Source organism: Leopardus geoffroyi, chromosome D2, assembly GCF_018350155.1.
Source record: "Leopardus geoffroyi isolate Oge1 chromosome D2, O.geoffroyi_Oge1_pat1.0, whole genome shotgun sequence".
NCBI classification, from domain to species: domain Eukaryota; kingdom Metazoa; phylum Chordata; class Mammalia; order Carnivora; family Felidae; genus Leopardus; species Leopardus geoffroyi.
In genome coordinates this window covers 7,172,168-7,184,222 of record NC_059334.1, presented here as the reverse complement: position 1 = coordinate 7,184,222, position 12,055 = coordinate 7,172,168, and positions in this window count along the sequence as shown.

Below are 12,055 nucleotides of genomic sequence, written 5' to 3'. Positions count from 1 at the left end.
ACATTAACCTACACAGTAGAGAATCTGGCACTTGAGGTTTTCAGCAAAACAGGTGTTTGAAAAATATTTCTACAGAAAGCCTAATTAACTTTACAAAACATCAGGGTTGAACTCTCCAGATTTAGGAAGATGTGGATCTTATGAAATAAAAGGCAAAATATAGATGGGACAACAAACAGATGAAAAAGGAGCTCGCTGAGAGGGAATCAGAAATCAAAAGCTGTATGAGCTAATGGGACCACTGTAAAAAAAAAAAAAAAAAAGTTGGAAATACAGTCACACAGGGGCACCTGCACCTGGTAAGTGGGTTAAGCATCCAACTTTGTCACCTCAGGCCATGATCTCACCTCATGGGTTCGAGCCTCACTTCGTGGGGCTCTGTGCTGACAGCTCAGAGCCCGGAGCCAACTTCAGATTCTGTGTCTCCCTCTTTCTCTGCCTCTGCCCTGCTCACATTCTGTCTCTCTCAAAATAAATAAACATAAAAAAAAAAAATTCAGTCACACAATTAGTCACACATCGACGGGAAAGGAAACCAAGGCAGTGATTTGGAGAATAAGCTTGAGAAGAGGAAAGCATAACAAAAAACAGATACCCTATTTTCTTCTGAATAGTTTGTTTTTAAATATATTTTTATTAAAAAAATTTTTTTTTAATGTTTATTTATTTTTGCCAGAGAGAGAGACAGAGCATGAGCGGGGGAGGGGCAGAGAGAGAGAGGGAGACACAGAATCCGAAGCAGGCTCCAGGCTCTGAGCTGTCAGCACAGAGCCCGACGCGGGGCTCCAACTCACAGACCACGAGATCGTGACCTGAGCCGAAGTCGGACGCTCAACCGACTGAGCCACCCAGATGCCCCTTAGATATTTTTTTAGTGTTTAGTTTTGAAAAAGAGAAACACAGCACAAGCAGGGAGGGGCAGAGACAGAATCCGAAGCAGGCTCCAGGCTGCCCGACGCGGGGCTCGAACCCACGAGCCACAAGATCATGACCTGAGCTGAAGTTGGACGCCTAACCAACTGAGCCACCCAGGCGCCCCCGAATACTTCGTTTTTCATCTGCTTACTTGTTCATTGTCTTCAGCCTAAAGTACCTCTTAGAAGCTGAAAATTCAGAATCCATGCTCTGTGTGCTTTCATTGACCAAGCTTCCCGCTAAGGCGCTGGTTTTCCTCAGCAAGCACAGGCGTGAACAGAATGACCCCGCGTGGAACTGTTCCCGGAATATCTGTTATCTTCAGCCTGTGGCTCTGGGGACCCTGGGGACAGTGCTTCGGTGGAGGGTCTGTATGTGAGTGGGAGCGGAGGCTACCCAAGGGGGAACAGAGAAAGGAAAAACGGAGAGGTGAAATGCAATAAATACACGGGGCAAGAGACTGGAGATCCAACAACAAGATAACTAACAGCTATCCCACAGGCCGGAATTAAACGTAAGCAGGGAATTAACAACAGGAGAAAACTTTACTGGTAAGAAAACTTACCATGTGGAATCCAAGAGCCCATTCTATCCCTGCAACTGAAAACAATAAGAAAAACATTAACACCTAGACCTATCCTATTGATTTTCTTTCTTTTTTTTAGTTTCAATTTTTTTTAGAGGTGTTCTACATACAGGAGGAACAGATAATCTACAAAGGAAAAAATGTAGCCGCGAAACGAAATGTGCTCCTTACCTCTCCCATAGAGATTGAGGTCACAGATAGGAAGCAGGGCTAGAGAAAGAACCAAGGATCAAAGCTGCGGTCACTCCCTGTCCAAGCGTGTCATGACACGAGGACTCGAAGGACACCCGATCTCCTGCGTAACTTCTTAGGCTCTGACCTGTCGGCCCCTTTCCCTTGTGCCCCCCACCAGTGCGGCTGTCCCCTAACGCACCATCACATCTACACCTGTGAGCTTCGGTTTATGGCCGTACATAGGTGGATTCGTTTGCTATTGCTGCTACAACGAAGGAGCACAAACTTGGTGGCTTAAAACAACTCGGATTTATTAGCTTATAGTTCTGGAGACCAGAAGCCTGAAATGGGTCTCACCAGGCCACAGTGAGTTGTCCCCAAGGTGTCCTCACTCCCTTGATCGGTTTTCCTTCTCTTTCCAGCTCCCAGGGGCCACCCACATCCCTTGGGACTCGGCCCCTCCCACCTTCTACACTAGCCACAGCTGCTGAGTCCTTACACACCACATCACTCTGACCCCTTCTGTCTCCCTTTTCCGGATTGATGGGCTCCTGTGATAATACGGAGCCCACCTCGATAACCCAGGCTAATTGGCCTCTCTTAAAGTCAACTGATTAGCAACCTTAATTCTACCTGCTACCTTAATTCTCCTTTGCCAGGCAGCCCAGCAGGCTTTCATGATTAGAGAATACAGCCGTCCTAGGGCGCCTGGGGGGCTCAGTTGGTTGAGCATCCGACTTTGGTTTCGGTCATGATCCCAGGGCCATGGGATCAAGCCCCAAGTTGGGGTCCGTGCTGAGTGAAGAGCCTGCTTAAGATTTTTTTTCTCCCTCTCTCTCTCTCTCCACCACCTCTCCCCCCCTTTAAAAATGAAGAAGAAAGAATTCCCCAAACGGGCAGTTCCTGGCATGTGCAGCAACTCTGTAAATAAGACTACAGTTTGTACAAGGCCAGGTAAATTTTAATTCTTTCCTTTTAATGGCCAATTTTCAAAGTTAGGTATTAGTATGCTAGCCACCTTCAATGGTGAATGGTTTGTTACACGTTTTGGATTTCCTTTTTTAAGGATCGTTATAACTCAGAGGTTTCTTTTTTAATTTTTTTTAATGTTTATTCATTTTTGAGAGACAGAGTGTGAGTGGGGGAGGGGCAGAGAGAGGGAGACACAGAATCCGAAGCAGGATCCAGGCTCTGAGCCATTAGCACAGAGCCCGATGTGGGGCTCGAACTCATGAACCGTGAGATCATGACCTGAGCTGAAGTCAGACGCTCAACTGAATGAGTCACCCAGGTGCCCCGAACCCAGAGTTTTCTATATTCAATGTGTTTTAATCGACTGCAGTTATTATTTTTGATGTTCAGATTGTCTCCTCTCTGGCCAGTTAGGAGCTGCTCCAGATTGGCATGAGTCCTGTTGACCCCCATCGGTCTGACATGTCTGAGACTTGCCTTGGGCACAAAAGATGTCTCAGGCTCATCTTGTGGTTCCTGCCCCAGACCAGGAATCAGCCATTTCTCCAAAGTGCCCTGGTTCCTTCTAGTGGGAAATGGCATTTGGGGAACACGAACTGGCTTTCACTACTGGGATGTCATTGTTCTCAGGCTTCAGTGGACACAGCTATTAATTATGCGTTTTTTTGGAAAAGTGAATCACAAGTTCATACTAATAATTTCAATTCAAATTTAAGATTGCAAAGATTGTACTTAATAACTTCTATTTTATATTCTCTATTTGCAGCTCTCTTAGGCCAAAAAAATTTGATTCCTAAAAACATGATAAGCAATATACATAAATAATAATATCAAATATTTAAAAACCAATATAACCACAAAGACTCCTGATTATACATTACGTTTCTGTGAAGTTATTTATTTTTTTTACCCTTAGAATATTTCCTAAAATATTGTGCATTTCTTTTTTTTTTTTTTCCTTTCCTTTTTTTTTTTAAATGTAAGCTCTACACCCAATGTGGGGCTGGAACTCACAACCCTGAGGTTGAGTGTTGCACACTCTACCGACTGAGCCAGCCAGGCACCCCAAAATATTGTGTTTTATTACTTTTTAAGTTTATATATTTTGTGAGGGGGGAGGGCAGAGAGAGATGGGGAGACAGAGAATCCCAGATAGGCTCCACAATATCGGCCTAGAGCCCGATATGGGGCTCAAACTCATGAGTCACAAGATCATGACCTGACTCGAAACCAAGACTCTGATGCTTAACCAACTGAGCCACCCAGGTGCCCCAAAATATTGTGTTTTAAATTACTGTGAAACAATTCTTCTCAGTGTAACTACATCACCACCTTAATACCTAGGTAGGTTTTCTTTTGTGTTTGGTTTTGAATTTGAATTTTTTTTTTTTTTTTTAGGTTTATTTATTTTTGAGACAGACAGCATGAGCAGGGAAGGATCAGAGAGAAAGGGAGACACAGAATCTGAAGCAGGCTCCAGGCTCTGAGCTCTCAGCACAGAGCCTGCTGTGGGGCTCGAACTCAGTAACCATGAGATCATGACCAGAGCTAAACTTGGACACTTAGCTGACTGAGCCACCCAGGCGCCCCTGGTTTTGAATTTTAGAGATTGTGTATTTGTCTTTTTAACTTAATTTTGTTTTTAAATTATAACATTTACCTCACCACAAATAAAAATTTTAAATGAGGTATATTTAGAAAAGCCTAGTTTCCCTTCCTCATAGCTAATTCTTTTTATTAGTTTTAGGTTTATCTTTCCATTATTTAAATTTTTTTTTAATGTTTATTTATTTTTGAGACAGAGAGAGACAGAGCATGAATGGGGGAGGGACAGAGAGAGAGAGGGAGGCACAGAATCTGAAACAGGCTCCAGGCTCTGAGCTGTCAGCACAGAGCCCGATGCGGGGCTCGAACTCACAGACTGCGAGATCATGACCTGAGCTGAAGTCAGATGCTTAACCAACTGAGCCACCCAGGCACCCCTTTTTAAATTTTTTTAAAAAATCTTTCCATTATTTAAAAAATTTTTTAATGTTTATTTATTTTTGAGACAGAGAGAGAGAGAAACAGAGAGTGAGTGGGAGAGGGGCAAAGAGAGAGAGGGAGACGCAGAATCTGAAGCAGGCTCCAGGCTCCGAGCTGTCAGCACAGAGCCTGATGTGGGGCTCGAACCCACGAACCACAAGATCACGACCCGAGCTGAAGTCGGAAGCTTAACTGACTGAACCTCTCAGGCGCCCCATGGAAAATACATTTTAATTCAAATATGTTTGTTGATTATGGTGGAAATTTCTCACTTTTAAAGTTGGAGAACAAGAGGGGCAGCTGGGTGGCTCAGTTGGTTGGGTGACTGACTTTGGCTCAGGTCATGATCTCAGTTTGTGAGTTCGACCCCGCATCGGGCTCTGTGCTGACAGCTCAGAGCCTGGAGCCTGCTTCGGATGCTGTGTCTCCTCCTCTCTCTACCCCTCCCCTGCTCACGCTCTGTGTCTCTCTGTCTCTCGATAATAAATAAACGTTAAAAAAAATTTTTTTTAAAGTTGGAGAACAAGAGCAAAGGGAAAAAAGAGAGAGAGAGAGAGAGAGAGAGGGAGAGAAGCAAACCAAGAAACAGATTTAACTACAGAGAACACACTGATGGTCACCAGAGGGGAGGTGGGTGCAGGATGGGGATTGAGGAGGGCACTTGTCGTGATGAGTACCAGGAAGTGCTGAGTCACTATATTATCCCTCTGACATTAACATAACACTGTATGTTAATTATACTGGAATTAAAATAAAGTTGGAGAGAACATGATGGGTGTGATTAGAAATAAAACACCTAGCAGAAACAAGCTTATACTGAGCAAAGGTCATGGTCATCGTGTTTTTTTTTTTTAGAGTAGAGAAGGTTCTATAAAGCTTTATGTCAAAGACTGCATAGAGGAAATTTCATCCGTGAGACTATAGCAGGGTCCATACACTTTCCTCACAGTGGTATGCCTTCCAGGAGATTCCCCAGCTTCAGCTACACATCACAGTCACAGAATTGGTTTTGCAATTTTTTTAAGTTTATTTATTTATTTATTTATTTATTTAGAGAGAGAGAGAGAGAGAGAGAGTGAGCATGTGTGGGGGAGGGGCAGAAGGAGAGGGAGAAAGAGAGAATCCCAAGCAGGCTCTGCACTGTCAGCACAGAGCCCGATGTGAGGCTCGACCCCACGAACCGTGAGATCATGCCCCGAGCCGAAATCAGGAGTCAGATGCTTAACTGACTGAGCCACCCAGGTGTCCCCATAATTTTTTTTTTTTTTTAAAGAAAAGGAAGAGATGCCTGGGCTCACCACTGGATGTTTGGATCTGGAAACTCTTGGGCAAGTTCTTGTCGGCTGTTTTTTTGTCTTTAGGTGTGGGGTTTTTTGGTTTTTGTTTTTGTGTTTTTAAAAATTTTTTTTTAACGTTTATTTATTTTTGAGACAGAAAGAGACAGAGCATGAACAGGGGAGGGGCAGAGAAAGAGGGAGACACAGAATCGGAAGCAGGCTCCAGGCTCTGAGTTGTCAGCCCAGAGCTCGACGCGGGGCTCGAACTCACGCACCGCGAGATCGTGACCTGGCTGAAGTCGGACGCTTAACCGACTGAGCCACCCAGGCGCCCCTGTTTTTGTGTTTTTTGGCTGAGGAGATGATTCTGTGCAGACAAATGTACCTGTTCAATGAGTACTTACTGGGTGTCCATTCAGTGCCAGGGATTGAGTTGGCTGGTGGGTGCTGGGAACACAGCAGTGATAACACGGATATGACCGCTGCCCTCACGAAGCTAGCCCTCACTGACTGATTTACCATCAGGTGTTTGTCAGGGGGCTGGCTGGGCTCTGGGGTGCCCTTGCTAACCCCAGGCTGACCTGGCCTTCACAGGACAGAAGTTCCAGAAGTGACTCGATTTAACGACGAATCTATCTTTCCTTTTGCAGACTCAGCAGCATCGTCATCAACTTTTAGAGGGCAAGGGACTTGACTTATCCCTTTCTGCACCCCCTCCCCAGAGTTCCTGGCGTAAGCTCAGTGTTGTGTAAAGTGCCAGACTCTGGGCTCTTAGCTGGTCTGACGTACACCGTCCTCTCCTCAGCCAAGGAGACCAAGGCCTGGCAGTGCCATTAGGAGAGAGAAGGGAATACATGTGGAGTCGGACACGTTAAGGGCCTGAAAGCTATCTTTATGCCTTGAAAAGGGGCCAACAACTCTGCGGTTCCAGTTTGCTAAGACGTTTGAGGCTGTAAAGTGCCAAATCTCAGATCCTGTTGGCATGGCTTTTAAAAGAATGGTTCTCACAGACTTCTTGGTTCTGTTGTTGTTAACGGACTTGAAAAATAATTCGCAAGAGAATATGTTCAAAATCCTGGAGAAGCTTCTGAATGCCCTACATTAACTAATAGTTCTCCCATCCCCACGTATGAACACTCACATCCATATACCACGTAGAGTCCATACTTGTGTTTCAAAACTCCTGTTTACTCCAAGTCAGTACGTCCCAGTCTCAGAAAACATCCATTATGCCAATGACTTATTGAGTTACAGTTCGCGTATTATTAGATAAAATAATATAGGATGCCCGGTTAAGTTTGCATTTCAGATAGACAACAGGTAATTGTTTCGTGTAAGTATGTCCCATGCAATTTGGGACATACTTAAACTTAATTATTTGTTGTTTTATGAGATTCTAATTTCACCGGGTATCCTGTATTTTTATTTCCCAAATCTGGCAATCCTACTTGGCTTGCCACGTGCTATCCCTCGTAACCCCTACAACACACACCCATACACACACACACACACACACAGGGAGTACCATGCTAATTTGACAAATAAGGAAGCTGTGGCTTAGAGAGAGACAATAAGATCCTCTGGGTTACAGCTGGTACAGGGTAGAGTCAGGATCCGAAGCTAGGTCCGTCCAAACACAAAGGCCCTGTTTTCAGGCTTCTTGGGAAAAGCAGCGATTGCTATGGCTGTTTTGTTCAGATCTACAGCAAGAGTGTTAGAGTGTTACCGCGGTGAGATTAATAGACACAGCTCTTTGCCATGCTGAACCCTGGTGCCGTCCGCCCCTTCTCATCAGGTGGGTGTTATTCGGCCCTCAAGGCTCAGCCCAGAGGTCACCTTCCTGAGGAAGCTTCCCTGGCCATCCTGGGGAGAGCTGACCGCTCTGTGCCTTCGTTTCGACACTTGCCCGGTGTCCGAGGACCTTCTCAAGGGCCCGTCTCCCTCAGAAGACCGGCAGGGGCCTGTGTCATTTTCTCAGTGCCCAGCATGGGGGTGGAGCCGCAGGACACGCTCAGGGAGTGCCTGAGGGATGAAGTTACAGCTTCTGGGCATCCGATTTTGACACAGTCCACTCGATCGTGTGTGCGGTTACCGACTGGGAACCAATGGTTCTCCTGGCTCTCTGTGAAAAATGCCATCAGAGAACGGACACCAGAAGCTATGGCAAGAAAGCCATCACCTCGGGGCGCCTGGGTGGCTCAGCCGATTAAGCGTCCGACTTCGGCTCACGTCATGGTCTCTCGGTTTGTGAGTTCGACTCCTGTGCTGGGCTCTGTGCTGACAGCTCAGAGCCTGGAGCCTGCTTCCGATTCTGTGTCTCCCCCTCTCTCTGTCCCTCCCCTGCTCACGCTCTGTCTCTCTCTCTCTCTCAAAACTAATAAACATTTAAAAAATTAAAAAAAAAAAGCCATCATCTCTTACTGTTTAACCTGGGAACAACCCTACCAGTTACATTTCTTTTCACAGTCCCTTTTCCCTGTGCCCTTTGACATTCGTGTAACTCGTGTTATTGCACAACCAACCTGGATTATCTGAGAATGAATCAGTCTTAGTTAACATTCAAAAATATACGGAAGGGAAGGAGGGAGAGGAAGAAAATACGAGCCTCACCTTTCCAGCTCAGCAAAGTTCAAGCCAGTCGTTTTTAAAAGTCAATTTTATGTGAAAAATGAGGTCATTTTATGTGCTAAAGACACATGTGCTTGGCATGGAAGGATGTTATTCCTTGAAGTATTTCCTTGAATATATTCCAGAGACTTTTTCTTTTTTTTTTTTTTTTTTCCAGTCATCTAAAAGTGGATGAAAGTTCTAGTGAACACAGGGTTTCTCTATGTGTTTCCTCCTCTGTACACAGAGCTCGTGATTTCCAAGGGCACCCAATACGATTACTGAAAAGAAATACGGTACCCTTGTCCCTTGGCTGACCAGGTCAGCATCCCGAACTGAGACTCACTTCTGTGCCAGTAAAGCACCATGTCGCTGAGAACAGAAATACACCCATTCCCTCTGGCTTTGGTTGTCCTCGCACAGCCATGTTCTGTAGCTCTTTTGTTGAGATAGTCCAGATAAGAATAATTATGGGCCAAGGCCCTTTCCAAAATGACATGTAAATGCTACAAAAAGGTAGGTGTTTAAGCTCGTCAGTGTTTTAGGAATGATTGACAAACTCGTATTTTGCTAAGTTTTTTAAATGTTTATTTCTAAGAAACAGAAGAGACAGAGTGTGAGCAGGGGAGGGGCAGAGAGAGAGGGAGACACGGAATCTGAAATGGGCTCCAGGCTCTGAGCTGTCAACACAGAGCCCCGTGTGGGGCCCGAACTCACGAACCGTGAGATAATGACCTGAGCCAAAGTCAGACGCTTAACCGACTGAGCCACCCAGGCGCCCCAGATTTTGATTTCTATTGAGACAAATAGACCTAAGGGGCGACTGTTCTTTGGCGGGAATGATCCACTCAGAAGAACAGCCAAGTTGTTCTTTCACGATGAGGAACTGGACAAAACTCTACGTCAGAAGGGAGTCTACCTAATGGTGGGTCCCAAACACCACAACCACGCAGTGTGGACGGTGTCTTGGGAGACAGACACAAGTGCGTATCCGCAAGGCTGGGCCACGGCAGGCCCGCTGCTGGCTGTTCCTCAGCATGCGGGGGACACACACAGCGGACAGAACAGCAGCTCTGGAGTCAGACTGCCGGATTTTGCCTGCTGGCCCTACTGCTCCCCGACCTTGGACAAGGTGCTTCTGTCTGAGCCTCACCTTCCTGGTCTGTGAAACGGGAATGGGAAACGTGTCTACCCCATGGGTTCTCAGGGGGGTTAGTGAGACTGTGGGCGAGTGGCTGAGTCCAGGGCCAGCACCTTGCGGCCACAGGACATCCGTTCCTCTGGCCCGTCCTCCTTGCCCGTCGGCATGGCTGAAATCAGCGGGACAGGAAGTTGGCGCTTCAGACCTCAGCTTCCTCCAGACAGATTTTCATGAACGATGCACGTCGTACGAAAGAGGAGCGGGATTTACATAGGGAGAGATGGCAGGGACTTGGGGTTTCAAATGCCTCTCTCCTTCCCCTTCCCTCCTCTTGGCCCCCTTCCCACCTTACACCCTTGAGGGAAGCAAAAACGGATGCACAAAAAACGAGGCCAGGCAAATGCACCTCAAAAGACTTTGGCCCCCAACCGCCCGCAGACCGCAGCGGGCTGGGCCGGCCCTTGTGGAAGGTCCCCTCCATGTGGCCAGAGGCAGGCCGACGGTCTCCGAGCAAAGGAGCCCTCACGTCCCCTCCCTCCCAAAGCCCAAACCCAGGTTCCTCTGGATCAGAACACTGCAAGAACACAGAAAAGGGAGTGTGGGGAGAACTGGCAAGTCCGCAAAGAAGCCACACGTTCTAAAGAGCATGTGGCCCTACCTAGCGCTCAGCTGCTCCGAGCTCTCTCAGGAGGTGAGCGCGAGCCCCGGGACTCTCAGGCTAGGTGAGCCCCATCATCCGAGGGACAGAGAGTCAGAAGACTCGAGAGCACCCACCACACCTGGCTCAGAAGGTTCTCTTGCTCAACGCATTCAACATTTAGTTTACTGAGTCCCTAGCGTGTGGCAAGCATGCGTTCCAAATGCATAAGCCCCACACACCCCAGTGTAGAAGCCAGTTTCAAGGTCAAAGAGGACACAAGCCCTTGACCCCATGCCTTTCAAACCTGCCCTCTACTCTCTCTGAGCTTAGCTCCTTCCCTTGTCAAAGGCTTTTTGCCCTTTGCCCCCGACCTGTGCTGAGGCCAGGGTGTGAAGGAGGCAGGAGAAGGGGCAGAAGGGAGGTTCGAGCTTTCGAAGCTAGCAAGCATCAGGCATCGAGATGGACTTTTTGGCTGGTTGCCTTGGTTTCTTTCTTTTTTCTTTTCTATTTTTTTTTTTTTTTTTTGAGAGAAAGAAAGAGCACAAGCAGGGGAGGGGCAGAGAGGGAGGGAGACACAGAATCCGAAGCAGCTCCAGGCTCTGAGCTGTCAACACAGAGCCCGAGGTGGGGCTCGAACTCACGAACCGTGAGATCATGACCTGAGCCAAAGTTGGACGGAGCCACCCAGGCACCCTGGTTTCACTTTCTTTACCACAGGGCTCAGAGCAGGGTGTCCCAGCAGGGGTGGGGGTGGGGTGGGGAACAGGACTGGCTCTCACAAAGCCTCTTTAGATTTGTAACTTCAGGCACAAAAGCCTCAGTTCTTCCCCCTGGGTCCCAAGTCCTCATGGACCTCTCACTGCGGTCACTGGCCTGAAGGAGAAAATCGGCACTTGCTGTGGACTGGGGAGAAAGTGGGCAGCCTTGCAGATGAACAGCCTGCACTTGTTTGCCTTGGGAAATGATTTGCCTGCTTCACGTCACAAGCAGGAAGATGTTAGCACAGGACTGGCGGAGAGCAACAGTAATCCGCTCAAGTGTGGTGAGCTGAGGTGAGGCCAAGTGCTGGAGACAATGCAAAGAGGCCCGACCAGATGTTTCCTTTCCAGGCCAATCCAGATCATCGGTTATGCCAGTGCGGGTCCCAAAATGCAGCCGGAGGCACAGTGGAGAGAAAGCTGGGCCCAGGCTCGTCTGAATCGCAGCAGGACTTGGTTTGTCCAGCTGTTCCTTTAAATTGCCATTTTCTTATCCTCACCATTTCAAATTAAATCCGCTTACATTAACACGCTTATATTTTTGCCTTTGAGGTTTTGAAACTGAACGAACTCAGTTGACCAGGACCCCTTTGAGCTTAAAAAAAACCAGAGGATGGAATTCACAGGGGAAGAAAGACCCTCCAGATCTCATGATACAAGGGCTGTCTCCCTTGTTCTATCATGAAGATACTCGCTTAGGAGCTCTCTTTGTTTTCCAGAGGAGAAAGAGGTGAGAATCACACTGCTAGGCAGATCCAGAGATCGTACCAGACCCTGATGAAGTGTTGGGGGGTGGGGGGCTCGTGGGGTCTGGAGCCGATGGCCAAGAAAGAATTCTTCAATGTTTATTTATTCTTGAGAGAGAGAGAGAGAGAGAGAGAGAGAGAGAGAGAGAGAGAGTTAGAGTATGAGCAGGGGAGGGGCAGAGAGCGAGGGAGACACAAAATCCCAAGCAGGCTC